The following is a 17409-nucleotide window of genomic DNA, read 5'->3' on the forward strand; positions in this document are numbered from 1 at the left end:
ACCAATAACTTCACCACCTCCTGAATTTTTTTAATGTTTATTTATTTTTGAGAGAGAGAGAGAGACAGAGTGTGAGTGGGGGAGGGGCAGAGAGAGAGGGAGACACAGAATCCAAAGCAGGCTGCAGGCTCTGAGCTGTCAGCACAGAGCCCAGCGTGGGGCCCGAACCCACAGACCGTGAGATCATGACCTGAGCCGAAGTCAGACGCTTAACCGACTGAGCCACCAGGCGCCCCACCACCTCCTGAATTTTGATTTTAGGCATCCAGTTCTCTGACCAACACCTCCTACTTTTCTTGCTTTCTTACTATTATCACAATGACACCCACAATTCTTTGACCCAATAAGAAGCCTGTTCCAATTACTATTGCTGTGTAGAAAATTATCACTAAGTTTAGTGGATTTTTTAAAAAGCATTTTATTCTGCTTACAGTTTTGCAGTCATAAATTTGGGATTTAAAAGTCCTTGTCTGGGGCTTTTGGTGTGGTGTGGTTACTGTCAGAGATCAGCTGGCCTGGATGTCCAAGATGGCTCACTCACAAGGCTGGCAGTTGATACTGACTATTGACTGAGAGCTCAGCTGGGGCTGTCAACCAGCACCTACACCTGGCCTCTCTGGCATGGTATAGTCTCAGGGTAACTGGACTTTTTACAAGATGGCTGGCTTCCTCCAGAGTGAGTATCCTAGGAGGGCCAGGCAGAAGCTGCATGGCCTTTTATGATATAGCTTTGAAAGTCATATGGCATCACTTCTGCTATATGACCTTCATACCTATTGGTCAAAGTAGTCCCAAGACCCTCCAGATTCAAGAGAGAGGTCATAGACCCACCTCTCAGTAGGAGTGTCAAGGAATTGGGGGCCATGTTCTAAAGCCACAGATCTCCAGTATGGTGACCCTCTCATTGTTCTCATTGCCATTCAAGTTCTTCTCTCTTGCATCATCAATGTCTCCTTCTCTTCTGGATCATTGCCATCAGCAAACAAGCGAAATCTAGGAATAAACAAGGAATCCAAAGTCATGGGGTTTACAGATATTGTTATGCCTTCAAGAAAAAGACAGTAAAAGAATATCCTTTATGGTTTAAGAAAGGAATCTCACAAACAGTTATGGCTTTCAGAAAACAGATTTCTACCAATAAGGAAAATGGTTATGACAATAAATCAGAGTTGAAGTTTTGTGTTTTTTTTTTAATTTATTTTTGGGACAGAGACAGAGCATGAACGGGGGAGGGGCAGAGAGAGAGGGAGACACAGAATCGGAAACAGGCTCCAGGCTCCAAGCCATCAGCCCAGAGCCTGACGCGGGGCTCGAACTCACGGACCGCGAGATCGTGACCTGGCTGAAGTCGGACGCTTAACCGACTGCGCCACCCAGGCGCCCCAGAGTTGAAGTTTTTTAAGGGATTGTTACTCTTAGGAAATAGCAACAATCTCTGAAATCTCAATGTCTTAAAACATTTCTTCATACAGAGTAGGACACCCAAAGACAGTTACATAAAAATTGAATACAGAAGAGGACTGTACGTTTTCACGAGTCTTCACACTTGACCAGTATCATTGTCCCACATGGGACTATACTGGAGCCTTGACAACATGAATCTCAGAGACCTTCCCATTTGTTGTGATGAGTGCAAAGGGACTACCCCAGCAAAGCACTCCAGGAAATATCAGGCTGGGGAATATTTGGTGAGAATGGCTTCTCAAGTTTCCCCTGTCCTTCCCAAAGACACACTAGACAGTGGTCAGCCTGACCAGGGAGAGGTCCTGAAAGGTTGTGGGAGGCCCAGAGTGGAGATGTACAAGGCCTCTTCCACTCACAAACTTGCTACCCTAGAAATTCCAGCATAATTACCTTATTTGGTTGACAAAAATTGCCTTTATCAATCTTGCAGCACAGACTACAGGTTAGATAACAAGGACCAGGCCACTGGCATGATGCCCCTTTTTCTCTTCCCTGCCTCCTCCTCCCACCCTGTCACCTTCATTTCCTGTACCTCCAAATAAGCTACACGCCCCTGAACCCTTGTCCCAGCCCCTATTTTTGAAAGAATCTGATCTAAGGCACCCTTTTACTTATGACACCCAGTTTACTCTTAACAAAGCCTAAAGCTAATGGATGTTTCTATCCTCTTCCTGAATAGCATCAAGATCCTAGAAGACTCTAACTGGATTCACTGCAGTCCCAATTAAATTTCATTGTACATTTTAATTTTCCTTTTAGAGACACACAAGGAATTGTTATTTTTGCTTTAAAAAGGTTTTTTTTTTTCTTTTTAGTGTTTTTACTTATTTTTGAGACAGAGAAAAACAGAGCATGAGCAGGGGAGGGGCAGATAGAGAGGGAGACACAGAATCCGAAGCAGGCTCCAGGCTCTGAACTGTCAGCACAGAGCCCGACACGGGGCTGGAACTCACAGACCATGAGATCATGACCTGAGCCGAAGTCGGACGCTTAACAGACTGAGCCACCCAGGTACCCCTAAAAAGTTTTTTTAATGTTTATTTATTTTTGAGAAAGACAGAGACAGAGACAGAGCACAAGCAGGGGAGAGGCAGAGAGAGAGGGAGACACAGATCTGAAGCAGACTCCAGGCTCTGAGCTGTCAGCACAGAGCCTGATGAGGGTCTCAAACCCACAAGCTGTGAGGTCATGACCTGAGCCGAAGTCAGATGCTTAACTGACTGAGCCACCCACGTGCCCTGGAATTGTTATTTTTGCTTTAAAGAGTCAATGTTTACTTAGATTTACCCAAATGTTTAACTCTTTATGTATTCTTCCTTACTTGCACCTCAGACCTTCCTGTGATACCCTTTCCTTTTGCCTGACATACAATATTTAGCATTTTTTTAATTGGGAGCTCTGTGCAGTAAACTCTCCATTTGTCTAGGAAATTCTTTATTTTGCCCTAACTCCCCAAAAATCATTTTACTGGATACAGAAATCTAGGTCAGGTAATTTGTTGCCACCAACATCTCAAAGGTATCATTCTGCTGTCTTCTGAATTGCCTTGTTGCTGCAAGAAGTCATTTCTCAGTCCCCCATTCTCTTGAAGACCATTTCTCTTTCCTCTCCAGCTTCATTTAGGACTTTCTCCTTTGTCTTTGGGTTTCTGAAGTTTCAATACAGTGGATCTAGGTGTCCATTTGTTTTTCTGTTTTTTTCTGCCTGAGGTTTACTAACCTTTTTTTTTTTATGTTTATTTATTTTTGAGAGAGAGAGAGAGAGAGAAGCAGAGAGAGTTAGAGGGGGAGGGGCAGAGAGAGGGAGACAGAGAATCCTAAGCAGGCTCCAGGCTGTCAGCTCAGAGCCCAACATGGGGCTCGAACTCATGAACCGTGAGATCATCACCTGAGCCAAGATCAACAGTCGGACGCTTAACCAACTGAGCCACCCAGGCTCCCACTGAGCCTCTTAACCATATGGATTTCTCCATATAGTTTCCTCAGTTTAGAAATTTCACAGCCAATGTGTCCTTGAATATCGCCTCCCCCATTTCCTCTTTCTCACGGGGGGCCCCACTCAGACCCCATGGACCTACTTCTCATTCTAGCCTCTGTGGCTCTTAATGCCTGTACATCTTCCAGGCAATATCCAGGATAATTGATTCTCATTTATCTCTTAGTTCATGCGTTCACTCTTCAGTTGTTTATTATTTGCTGTTATTCAAGCTGCGCACTGAGTTTTACATTTATTTGAAATTAAAATTCAAGTGAAACATAAACTAAATTAAAACTTTCATTTTAGAACTTCCGTCTGGAACTTCTTTTCAGAAAGTTTGATTATTCTTCATAGTTTCTCAGTTTCCACACATATTTTCAGCCTTACCATTTATTACTTAAATGATATTGAACATAGGCCTTTTGTAACACATTTGATAATTCCATTACCTGAAGCGTACTGTCTGTGGTTACTGCTGGTTTGTTCTCATGATCCCTCATTATCATTCATCACCTTTTTTTTTTTTTTAACTTAGGGATGCCCATTAGCCTTGGGATTGCATTCGTGGGAAACTCTGTGGCCTAGAAGGAGGTAGAAACCACCAGGGAGAGTTTGTATTTTGTCTACCAGGCACCTATAAGCATTAGCAACCTGAGGTCACTCTATATTCAACGTCCCATCGAAGGGTTCTTGGAGCACCCTGACCATATGAACTTGAACTGCCAACCTACATGAGGGCCAGCTTCCTCTTCTAAGTTTTCAGCATCTCTGTCTCTCTCTTGCACACACACACACACACACACACTCACGCACACACACACACACACACACTTCACCCCAAATTTGAAATAATTTTCTTTGCACTCCCCGAAGGACAGAGTATTTCTCTAATTCACCCTAATACTGAGGGTTTAACTCTTTGAAGTCCAAGGTTTGCAGAGGATTGGTTTCTTATTAAATTCTCCTCCTTAACAGACTCTGATTTGTCTCTGTCTTCTGCGTTTCAAAGGGTACATATTCATTTTCTAGGGCTGCCATTAAAAAGTATCACAAAGTTGGTGGCTTCAACAACAAAAATTTGTTCTCTCGTATTTCTGGAGGCTAGAAGCCCCAAGTCAACATGTCAGCAGGGCGATACTCTCTCCAAAGGCTCTAGGAAAGGGTTCTCCCTTGCCTCTTCCCAGCTTCTGGTGGTTTCCAGCTCCTTGGTTCATAAATGCATCCCTCCAGTCTCTGCCTACATTGTCCCATGAGCTTCTCTCCTAGGTTTTTGTGTCTGTGTCCAAATATCCCTATTTTTAAAATTAGTCTCTATTTAAAAAAAAAAATTGTTGATTGAGGGGGGGGACACAAGTGAGCATGGACAGAGAGACAGAGGGAGAGAAAGAGAGAGAGAAACAGGGCTCACCAGAAGTGCAGCCCGAACTCACCTGAAGCAGAGCACGAGCTCACAAACTGTGAGATCATGACCTGAGCCAAAGTCAGATACCTAATGACTTGAGCCACCCAGGTGCCCAAAATTCTCTCTTATTATAAGGATACCAGTAATCTGATTAGGACCCACCCTAATCCAGTGTGACTTTATTTTAACTAATTTTATCTGCAAAGACACTATTTCTAAATAAGGGCACTTTTTTTTTAGGTAGGCTCCATGCCCAAGGTGAGGCTTGAACTCATGACCTTAAGATCAAGAGTTGCACACTCCACTGACTGAGCCAACCAGGTACCCCAATACGGTCACATTCTGAGGTTCTGGGTGGGTATGCACTGTGGGGGAGGACACTATTTAACTATTTATTCATAGCATAGGCTATAAAACCCCAATCCAAGTTCTCTCTGTTCATCAAATGGCTCTGATCAAACACAGTATGCTGTGCTTCACTGCCCCTCTGGCCTCCCTTCTTACTTCGTCCCTTATTTTCTTATTAGATCATCAATGACTTTTGAAAACACTTTTTAAGAAAACAGTTTGTCCTACATTCTTTTTTTTTTTTTTTTTTAACGTTTATTTATTTTTGAGACAGAGAGAGAGAGACAGAGCATGAACGGGGGAGGAGCAGAGAGAGAGGGAGACACAGAATCGGAAGCAGGCTCCAGGCTCTGGGCCATCAGCCCAGAGCCCGACGCGGGGCTCGAACTCACGGACCGCGAGATCGTGACCTGGCTGAAGTCGGACGCTTAACCGACTGCGCCACCCAGGCGCCCCTGTCCTACATTCTTTTACTGAAGTATAGTTGACACATAATGTTACATTAGTTTCAGGTGTACAACATAGAGATTGGACAAGTCTATGCATTATGCTGTGCTCACCATCTGTCATCACACGATGCTGTTACAAGACCACTGACTGTATTCCCTATGCTCTACCTTGTATTCCCTTACATTCCCATTTATCCCATAACTGGAAGCCTGTGTCTCTCACTCCCCTTCACCCATTCTGCCCACCCCCCACCCCATCAGTTTGTTCTCTGTATTTATGGGTCTGTTTCTGCTTTTTGTTTGTTTTGTTTTTTAGATTCCACATATAAGTGAAATCATATGGTATGTGTCTTTCTCTGTTTGACTTACTTGACTTAGAGTAATACCCTCTAAAGTCCATCCATGTAGTCGCAAATGGCAAGATCTCATTCTTTTTCATTGCTGAGTAATAATCCATTATATGTGTATGTGTATGTGTGTATATATATTTTACATGTATGTGTGTATAAAATATATGTGTGTATATATCCATTCTTCTATCATTGGGCATTGGCTGCTTCCATATCTTGGCTATTCTAGATAATGCTGCAATAAACATATGGGTGCATATATCTTTTTGAAATGGTGTTTTTGTTTTCTTTGGGTAAATACCCAGTATTAATTACTGGATCATACGGTATTTCTATTTTTAATTTTTTGAGGAACCTCCATACTGTTTTCACAGTGGCTGTACCAGTTTGCATTCTTACCAATAATGCATGAGGATTCCTTTTTCTCCACATCCTTGCCGACACTTGTTATTTTTCGGTTTGTCCTTCATTTTATGGGGCACCTGGGTGGCTCAGTTGGTTAAGTATCTGACTCTTGATTTCAGGTCCAGTCACAATCTCATGGTTGTGAAACTGAGCCCTGCGTTGGGCTCCACACTGGGCATGGAGGCTGCTTAAGATTCTCTCTTTGTCTCCCTCTGCCCCTCTCCTGTTTTCGCATGCTCTCTCTTTCTCTCTATATCTCAAAAAAAAAAAAAAAAAAAAAAAAAAAAAAAAAAAAAGCCCAAAACATTTTCATCAGGAAGTTCTATTTAGGAATCTAGCTTGCCATATTACATTTGCATTCATTTTATGAAAAGAAACTATAGGGGTGCCTGAGTGGCTCAGTTGGTTGAGCGTCTGACTTTGGCTCAGGTCATGATCTCACAGCTCGTGAGTTCAAGACCCACGTTGGGCTCTGTGCTGACAGCTCGGAGCCTGGAGCCTGCTTCGGATTCTGTGCCTCCCTCTCTCTCTGCCCCAACCCACTCGCATTCTGTCTCTGTCTCTCTCAAAAATAAAAAAACATTAAAAAAAAATTTTTTTTAGGGGCGCCTGGGTGGCTCAGTTGGTTAAGCGGCCGACTTCGGCCCAGGTCATGATCTTGCAGTCCGTGATTTCGAGCCCCACGTCGGGCTCTGTGCTGACAGCTCAGAGCCTGGAGCCTGTTTCAGATTCTGTGTCTCCCTCTCTCTGACCCTCCCCCGTTCATGCTTTGTCTCTCTCTGTCTCAAAAATAAATAAACGTTAAAAAAATTTTTTTTAATTTTTTTTAAAGAAAAGAAACTACAACATGTAAGACTAGCTCAAGAAAATTAATGAATTATATGTCTATTTCACTTACAAACATATATACAAAATTCCCAATAAAATACTAGATAATGAAACTCAACAGTTTATATTTGTAAATGCATTCTGATCCCAGAAATCCAAGGATGGTTCAATATCTCACTTTCACTTCCAGTGGTAACCCACCACATTCGTGGACTAAGAGGAAATTTGCATAAGCATCTCAATAGATGTGAATTTTATAACATTCAACAATTATTTATGATTTTTAAAGAATCATTTATTATTTTTTAAATGGCTTCCAGCCATTATGGAATAACTGCTATCAGACTTTCCTTCCTTCCAAAGGGGGTGTGTAGGAAACCCCAGAAAACTGAACAAAATATAGGGAGCAACGACTTTCAGACATTGGACAAAGGACAGCACAGGACTGTGTTCCCTAAGGGAATCAATGACATAAAGCCTATGATTGCCCTAATTTTCCACATAGAGGAACTTCTGGACTGCAGGAACTTCCAGAAATCAGAGTGTGGCAGTCATGATGAGTTTAAAAGACAGAGTTAGAGCTTGCAGAGGCCAAGGTATTTGCAATTTTCAGACAGAGAGAGGATCAACTCAGAGAAAGAGTTCCAGAAATCTTCGATAGGGTCCCTCCCCCAAGTTATTCTACACAAGCAGCCTGCTGTGTAGTATACAAGAGAATACTCTTCAGTGCCCTCTCCAGATGTGAACATGAAGCATAAAACAAGGAAGAACCCCAAAGGACAGAGCTGGGAGCTTTCAAAACAAGTAACTTTCTCTTCTTCCAGGGTAGAGGTCTTCATTATTCATGCTTAATAGGATTTGGAAATTGCCACGGACCATAGACTGATATATTTCCCATGTTGCCTTTTCTAAATAGAGGTTTTATCCTTTTATCCTATTCTTACTCTCTCATTGCATATTTGGGACACACAAAATATTTTTCAGTTTATAAATCACTAAATTTATAAACTACTGTACAGTGATTATGTTGGGAGAACAAATAACATATCATTTCATTTTTAAATCACTGGACCACAAGAATCTACATCAGACCCTTTTGAACAAACAGTACATAACTCAGAGAACCTAAACTGTGAGCTGGATGCTGCAACTGTTGGAACTGTTACAAATGGTCTCCCTTAGGGATGAAGTGAGCTTGTTCCAGATACAGGAGAGTGCACAGATAACAAGAACGGCCAAAAGAGAGTACTGCAGCCGAAACTGCCAATTGTCCCCCAATATCTCTTCTCCTGTTCCTCTATGATTTTAGAATCCCTGATTTTCAGTCAGCCATTTAGCCTTCCAAAATAAATATGTATTTCAGTCCCCCTTGCACTAGTGGCACAGGGCAGCATCCAGGTACTTCCCTTAGGAGATCACTGGCATGAGGCATTTGTGCCCATCCTTATCCTTGCTGGCTAAAAATGGAAGCACTTGTTGGAGCAGTCATCTTGGATCATGAAGTAACCTTGGGAATGGAGGACATAAAGGCAGAAGAAAATAAAAGAAACCTAGATCTTTACAGACTTCATGGAATAGAGCCACCATTCAAGCCCAGGGATGGCTACCTCTAAACTCTTACATGAGATAAATAAAATTATCTTATGTAAACTGCATAAAATTGTACATGTTGTGTACTGTGTGATTCCAGGGACCCCACTTAGTGTATTCTGTGTGTTCAACCACACACAGCAACACTAAAATTTCCCTTTTACTTAAGACACTGTTATCCTGGGTCTTTGTGATTCATGGCCAAACAGTCTTTTAATTGCTAAAGAGCATAAAGTGGGATAATCAATTTGGGGAGAAGTTTAGCAATACTTAGTAAAACTGAAAATACACATATCCTATGGTCCCTATGATATACTATTACAGTGCTTCTCAAAATACGGTCCGTGGACCCTGGAGTTTCTAAAGGTCAACAAGGCCCAAATTATCTTTGTAACACTAAGACGTGACGTGTCTTTCCACTGTGCTGGCATTCGCATTTATTATGCAAAAGCAATGGTTAAGTAGCATAAATCAAAGCTGGGGTACCAAACTGTAACAGTAATCATTGAATTCTTCACTATGGTCAGAGGTCGAAGGGAGAAAAAGCAGTTTCATTTAGGAATTTTGTTGATTAATGGGGCACCTGGGTGGCTCAGTCGGTTAAGCGTCTGACTCTTGGTTTTGGCTCGGGTCATGATCTCATGGTTCCTGAGTTCGAGCCCCACAGTGTGGAGCCTGCTTGGGATTTTCTGTCTCCTTCTCTCTCTCCGCTCCTCCCCCACTCACTCTCTCAAAATTAATAAACTTCAAAAAAAAATTGTTGATTAAGCAATAAAAATTTTTAATTTTATTGTCTTGACACTTACCAATTCTTAATATTCAGGGTGATGGCATAAAGGACTACATACTAAAGTACAATCGTGTCATAGCTACTTTACATCATTGTTTATCTGGGCTGCTGAACGCATCACGTTTTTCATGAAACACCATTTTTACTTAAAAGAAAATGGACAAATGGGGCACCTGGATGGCCCAGTTGGTTAAGCATCTGACGCTTCATCTCACTCAGCTCAGGTCATGATCTCATGGTTGTGAGTTCGAGCCCCACATCGTGTCGAGCCCCTAAACTGTGTTTATTCTCACTTGGGTATCTGGAAGACACTTTCTCACAAATGAATAATGTAGCATGTCACTTCAAGGAAAAGAACTGATAGTATTTGATAAAATTTGAGTTTTTATGGGGCACCTGGCTGGTTCGGTACATTAAGCATCTGATCTCAATTTTGGCTCAGGTCATGATCTCACAGTTTGTGACATACAGAGACACATTAGCATCTGCACTGACAGTGCAGAACCTGCTTGGGATTCTCTCTCTCTCTCTCTCTCTCTCTCTCTCTCTCTCTCTCTCTCCCCCATCCCTGCTCACACATGTTCTCTCCCTCTCTCAGAATAAATAAATAAACTTAAAAAATTTTTGAGCTTTTAAGCACAAATTAGAATTTTGGAAAACCTGTGTCTGTCACCATGAGCTTACAGTTTCCCAATGCTTAAATATTTTTTGATAATATATAATAAAATGTGTCCAAATTTGGAAGATCTATGTAGCTTAGTGAGCCAATATTTTCCAAATAACCAATGGATGAATGATGTTTCAAAAGTATACGTAAGTAAAAGATCCATTCAGCGTGAACATAACATACTTCAAGTACACAGGCAAAAAAGAAAAATGAAACCGTGTTCAAGGGAGAAAAACTATTGCCCTTTTCAACTGTAATAGCACGAAGCAAAGAGCTGGGAGCTCTGAGGGAAAGTACTGTGGGGGCCGAGAAAACCATGTCCCAATGGACATCCACACCCTAACCCAGAACCTGTCAATGTGACCTTATTTGGAAAAGGGATCTTCACAGAAGTGATCAAATTAAAGACTTTGAGATGAGGCGATGACCCCGAACTACCCAGTTGGCCCTAATGTGATCGTAAGTTTCCTTATAAGAAAAACAGAAGGAGATCACGTAGTCAGAAGAGGAGGAAGCGATGTTGACCCTGGAGGCAGAGCCTGGAGTGGGGCAGCCACACGCTGAGGAACATCTGTGGCCACCAGAGGCCACCAGAGGCCAGAAGAGGCAAGGAATGGACTCTCCCTCAGAGCAGCCCTGCTGCCACCTTGATCTCAGTCCAGTGACCCTGATTTCAAACTTCTGGCCTCCAGGACTGTGAGAGAGTACAGTTCTGTTGTTTTAAATCGCCAAGGTTGTGGCAATTTGTTACAGTGGCAATAGGAAACTAACGGTGACCCGAGAAGATTAAGCTGAGGCCAGCTGCTATTGAAGCACAAGCATATAGATGCCAATTGAGTCGTGGGCACAAATGAGACCAGTCAGGGTTCACAGACCCAACAGACCCGACACATATCAAGTATTTTACAGCCCTTCACCATCTTGAAAAGAAATTCATGACATAATCTAACATATTTTCAAATCAACATAATGGATTAATGAAGAGAAACAGAGACGGGAGACTGGCGGCCATTAGATACATAACGAGTCTGTTCCAGCACATTCTCACCTTCTCACAGTGCAGGCTGCCAATGAGTCCAGGCTCCATTCAGCCAACTAAGCACAGCTACAACTTATCCCAGGGCTTTAGCCCAAACACTGAATCCAGAATCTGTTTGGAGTAAGTACACCCATGTCGATAAATTTGAACTAATCTACAATTCGTTCTTGGCTTTGTATCCTTGTAATCCATTCCCACACACATTCTCCAGTATTTTTTTGTGGATATAAATTGGCAAAAATCTCTGTTCTTTTATTGTGTGTCTTTGTTTGGGTTCTTCCGAAAGCAGAGCCTAAGGCGGAGACTTGGGTATAAGTGGTTTGCTCAGGAAGTGATGCCATGAAATGAAAGTGAGGGAGGGGGTGAGTGAGACAGGAAAGGAGGAATCAAAACATAGTGTTCCTGAGGTCACTGCTCTGGCTAACAACCTTGGCTTCACCAGGACCTCCTGAGAAGTGTCCAGAATGTCTCCTAGGATTCTCCAATTATTCACCCACTGCCTTCTGTCCCCAGTCCTTGGGGTTACCTCTAGAGACTGGGCTGTGCTGCTAAGCAGGTCAGGTGGGCTCCTGTGGTGTCAGAGAAGGGCTCGGGCAGAAAGTGTAGATATACAGCAGGTGCCAGGGAGGCATCTCTGTAAACCCACTGTAATTAAAGGTGTGCTGAGGGCATTAGTCAAGACACCAGCCCTTACAGCCCTCAGATCTACTCACACGCCACATTAAGTCCAATCTGTCATGATTCTTTGAGGTGAAGGCTGGTCGCAACCTCTACAAAAGCCTTAACAGAACAAAAATAGTCCACACTATTGCAGCTGCTCCTGAGGCTGTAACTCATACTCATTATTATCTCCCTTCTCTGCCTATTCTAGACTTCCCTCACCCTCAGCCAGCATTTGATGAAGTTACCCAGTCGTTCATTCCTGGGGGTTCTGAGCCTTTGGTTCCCTTGCCCTTGGCAGGCTGAGGCTGCTGAAAATGTCTTTTCACTGTTATCACTTGGCATGGAAGCAACCAGACCCCAAAGTAAATCCTCAAAGTACCAGACAAACTCTTGAAGGCCCCCTAAAGTAGCAGTAACCCTATCTCCTCATAATCATCAGGATCAATTATCCACTCCTTCTTTGCCTGCTGGTTCACAAGCATGAGGAGCTCAAAATGACCCTATAGGATTTTCAGACTGAGGCTCTGTGTGGGTGTCCTTCCCTGGAACCAATGGAGTCCCCTCATGGAAATAACTGTTCTCTACCTGGGAACAGCAGAGTTTAATTTTGCAGAGACAGAATGTGCAAATTCTACAAACTGAGCTTTGGATGATGAAAGGATCATCTTTGGATGATGAAAGGATCCCGATGCTCTGGATCACTGAGCATGATGATGAAAGATATCCCAACCCATGGGTTCTTAGACCTGTGTCTTTGTTCCTGGATCCCTATATTGCATCTACTGGGGGATAGCACCATATACTAGGCTGTGCTTCAGTGTATGTATCTGAACTCCTTAAGGTACTGTCCTAGAGCTAGGACCTTTGCTAGAAAGATGTCATTCTATCTCTCTATTAGATGGGCTGCTTGTGGACAATGCAGGATATTAGAGAAACAGTGGCTCCCATGGCCATTCATACATCATTGTATCTCTTTCACTGCAAAATGAGTTTCTTGGCCCAAGATAATGTTATACATGACCCTATGTTAGTAAATCCAGTATTCTCTAAGCTCCTGGATAGAGACGTTACTCTGAGATACTGTGGATGTGTGGATGTGTGGGTGTGTGGATATGCGGATACATGGCTGTGTGGCTATGTGGCTACGTGGATATGTGGATATGTGGATATGTGGATATGTGGATATAGGGAAGCAAACCCACAGCCAGAGCAGGTGTCAGTTCCAATAAGGATGAATCAATGCCGTCTCCTGGGTGGCAAGGATCTGCCAAAACCAATTTGTCACTGAGTCATCTAGGGATGGTGCCATATTGGGGCTCAGCACTGATACTGGCTGCTAAGAGGTCAGAAATTCAGTGACCATTAGTAATAATAATTCAGTAATAATTAAATAAGCCTCGATAAGAGAGAGCCCATGTTAGTGGACATAACTTGCACTCCTGCCAACATAGCAACTTCATTCACAGGCCCACCATTTAAGCACAAGGGTAGCCAAGAACACAGGCTGGATGACATCTATCCATCCACTTTGTCATTCAGTGACCCCTCTGCAGTGAGTATTAATATGAGGCACAAAGATGCACACATTTGTGACAACTTCATAGGCTCGTCTTCTTTTCCAGAATTCCTTGTCTCCAACATTCCCCTCTTGCTCTTTCCAACCAGCAAGACATCTGTCACCACTCAGAACTTCATGTGCATTCTTTCTTTAGGCCACTACTCTGTCCACCCCACTCCCTCCCTACAAAGTAGATATCCAAGTGTACTGCTCGAAGCTCTGCCCTCTAGAGGATTTCCCCCCATTACTTTCCTTTAGAGCCACTTTGAATGGGGCCGTAGTGCAGCAGTGATTCAGATCTGAATTTTTCTTCCTGTCTTCTAAGATAGAGGCATCAGTGCCACAGAGACATGGGGGCCACGGCCATCTCTTCCTGTAAATGACTGGTGCTCTCTGAACAAGCTTGGATCCAATTCTTTTTGTGCAATGAATTGCTGCTGAACCTACCCAACCCATTGGCTTCACGGATCTGTCAAGATCTAGCTCAGGACAGGCAGTTTTGGTCACATGGTCATTTGGTGCCCCACAATCAGGCGCTAAGTCTCTACTTGGGTCCAGCAGTGTGCCAGAAGCTTCTTTCAAGTGGTGAGTAGTTCTCTACTGCAGCAGGCACGGTGCGTATGCACTACAAATCTGTGGGAGCGTGCCAAAGGTGCCATATAGGGTCGCTACTCACCACAAATAAGCCCAACACTAACGCACTGGTTCTGCTAAGTGGCAGGGGAACCCATCCTCCAATCTGGATCAGCAGAGCCCTCCTTTGTTCTGGACTCCACTCTAAACTGACAGTTTTTCAAGTCACCCAACAAATGGGTCAGAATAGTATTCCCAGGTATGGTACACGCCAGCTCCAAAACCCAGAGGTGCACCAAGTACTATGCGTCCTTCTTTGTGACAGGGTTGCAAGATACAACTTCTCCTCATCTTAGAGGTGATACCCTGGCTCGCCCTACAACAGTGCACCCTGAAAACTTCACTGACGACAGGCTCCACAACTTCTTTTAAGTTTTTATTTATTTATTTACTTCAGAGACACAGAGAGTGAGTGGGGGGAGGGGCGGAGAGAGGGGGAAAGAGAGAATCCCAAGCAGGCTCTGTGCTGTCAGCACAGGAGACCGAGGCGGGGCTCGAACTCACAAATCTGTCAGATCATGACCTGAGCCGAAACCTAGAGTCAGATGCTTAACAAACTGAGCCACCCAGGCGCCCCAGCCTCACAACTTCTGAGGGTTTCTCTCTCATCCTCTGCCATGCATTGTTTTATCAAGGACAGAATACTTGTCACCTCCTTCTTCACCGTGTCCACTTAGCACGATGTCACCAGTGTTATGTGGAATGTCTGGATGATCGAGAGCTCAATGGATTAATTGTGACGGAGAGCAGGAAAGTTAAAACCAGCTTGAAGTAAGACAATGAATATGTTCAGCTGTTCCTCCTATAAAAACATGAGATGCTTTTGGGAATCTACTCTTTACTACTGGAAATTGAAAAGAATGTTCACCAAATTGAGAATTGCATCACTAAGTGCCAGCGGTGCATGAATTGGTTCCAGTAAAAATATCTCACCTGACACAGCTGCTGTGATTGGGGATACTACTTGGTTAAGTTTGTGGTGGCTCACCACCATTTCCTTGAATCCACCTGGATTCTGCAGGGGCCATTCAGGTGAACTTAAGATGTAACGGGCAGGGGCGCCTGGGTGGCGCAGTCGGTTAAGCGTCCGACTTCAGCCAGGTCACGATCTCGCGGTCCGTGAGTTCGAGCCCCGCGTCGGGCTCTGGGCTGATGGCTCGGAGCCTGGAGCCTGTTTCCGATTCTGTGTCTCCCTCTCTCTCTGCCCCTCCCCCGTTCATGCTCTGTCTCTCTCTGTCCCAAAAATAAAAATAAAATTTATAAAAAAAAAAAAAAAAAAAAAAAAAAAGATGTAACGGGCATTACCACTTTATGTCTTTGAGAGTGACCAATCTCTGCAGTCCCACCAGGAATGCAGCACGTTTCTGCTTTAGTACTGTGGTAGGGTCCCCTCCCTAAGGAAAGAAAAAAAACCTCAAGGCAACCTGGCTATACGCATACGTGACAACATCCGTTGTGATCTTGTAACATGAGACCACTTAATCAGACTACACGTTTGTGTGTTACCATATACGGGACACCAAGAGGTAAAAAATATATATATTTAAAAAACTACACCACGAGGCATTCAGGGCTCAGTTCTTTGGGTACGAACCCAACTGAGCGGTGCCAGCAGGAATAAAGTTGCTTCCTGGAAAGAAAAGCCTCGGTGTCACGACTCTTCGTGCAAGAATCTTGCTACAGTGTTCTAGAGGACGTGAGAGTCAGTGTGGGGGGTAGTTTCAGGGGCTTCGCTTTGCTCATCCTCCCACGATTCTGATTCCACAGGTCAGGGATCAATGTATAGGCTCTGCCCACTGCTAGGTATAATTATCCCAAGATGTACTGGGACCAAAAAAGTAACCACAGGACTTGGGTCAGGATTCCATTTATTATGTGGCTTCCACAGTCCCTACTCTAACCAATGTTTCATGATGCTTCAGGTACCTTGGCACAAGTGTCTCAGATCCTGTATCTAACAGCTCTTGAAAGGTCTGGATAGTCCCTTTCCCAAAGTAAATTATTTGTTAAGTGGCTCTAGGTTCCTCTGGGGAAGGATTAGAGGACTTTTTTTTTTTTTTTTTTCATATGCTTTCAGTGGCATCACAGGATCCTTCCTTGAAGGACCAAGCCTCCCTTTCAACCAGTGGACTCCAGGTCTCAGAACTGGCTCAGATTTAAACGGAGTGAGGGATCGTGATTTCCACAGCAGCAACTGACATCTGCCTTCTGGTCACAAATTCTTTGTTTCTTTCTGGTTATTCAAATCAATTAACACTCTAGTCAGCTGCCTATCTATTTTATCCCAAAGAACACTATGGTCCAACATGCATGGCCACAGATCCCTAGGGTCAAGTCATTCTGGTTGCCACTCCAGTCTGCAGCAGAAGCAGAAATGCAGGAGGTTGCGTATTTTAGGTGGGACCCCACCAAGGTGGGGTGAGTCTGATCGGTCCTCAAACTGCCAAGGTGGGCCAAGGAGACGTTATACAGCACCAGGTGTTTGCTCCAAGGTGTGCCTTCTCCTGGATTTGATGTTCTAACTGGCCTAGGTCTGGAGGCAAGGGTAGTGGAGTCGGGCATGAAGACATTGGTTTCAAGCACGACAACAAGAGCTTCCTCTCAGAGGTGCGCTTCAACTTACAGGACAGCCTTAGCGGTGATTAGGGATGGAAGGCACCTGGAGTCATCAGAATTGTCCCAAGGGTCCCAAACTCTCACTCAACAAATGTTTATTCGGCACCTACCACGTGCCCCACACTCTCTGCTCCATGGAGGGGAGTCACACACACCGTCTCCTCCTCCAGGTGGGACCCACACTCAGGATCTGGCGCTCAGTGGCTGTCCTGCTTGCTCGCTTCCCCGGGGGAGGGGTTGGGGCGCAAACCTATCCAGCGAGTGGCCGCCGCCGCCTGCGCTGCCCCGTCCGCTCCCCGAGGCTGGCGAAGGCACATCTCCGTTCACCGGCACCTCCCTGGGTACACCTGCCCTTTAGCACCCGGCCCACCCCGCTCCCGCCAGCGGAATAGCTCGCGCGCTGCCTGAGGACACACCGCCCCGCCCACGTGACCCACCTTCGCGACGCGCCACAGGGCAGCGCACCCAGCTGCTCAAGACACTTCTGGTCGGCCCACGTCGTTTCCTCGGCTCCGGCCGCAGGCCAAACAGCTGCCTGTCTTTTCAGCGGCCCCGCCCAGCGAGCGAGGTCATTGGTCTTCGCCCGGAGCAGGGGCGGGACGCTCCCTGAGCACGCAGGATTTGGCTTTC

General features: G+C 44.5%; 1 long non-coding RNA gene across 1 annotated transcript; it reads right to left on the reverse strand.

Moving 5' to 3' along the window:
* Nucleotides 1-400: 400 nt before the first annotated feature.
* LOC131518635 (uncharacterized) lies at nt 401-17316 on the reverse strand. The gene is made up of 2 exons (XR_009265218.1): nt 17217-17316; nt 401-993 (listed from the first exon to the last, which is right to left on the reverse strand). It is a non-coding gene; the product is annotated as an uncharacterized LOC131518635 (long non-coding RNA).
* Nucleotides 17317-17409: the final 93 nt, after the last annotated feature.

The sequence above is a fragment of the Neofelis nebulosa genome, chromosome 8 (assembly GCF_028018385.1).
Source record: "Neofelis nebulosa isolate mNeoNeb1 chromosome 8, mNeoNeb1.pri, whole genome shotgun sequence".
NCBI lineage: Eukaryota > Metazoa > Chordata > Mammalia > Carnivora > Felidae > Neofelis > Neofelis nebulosa.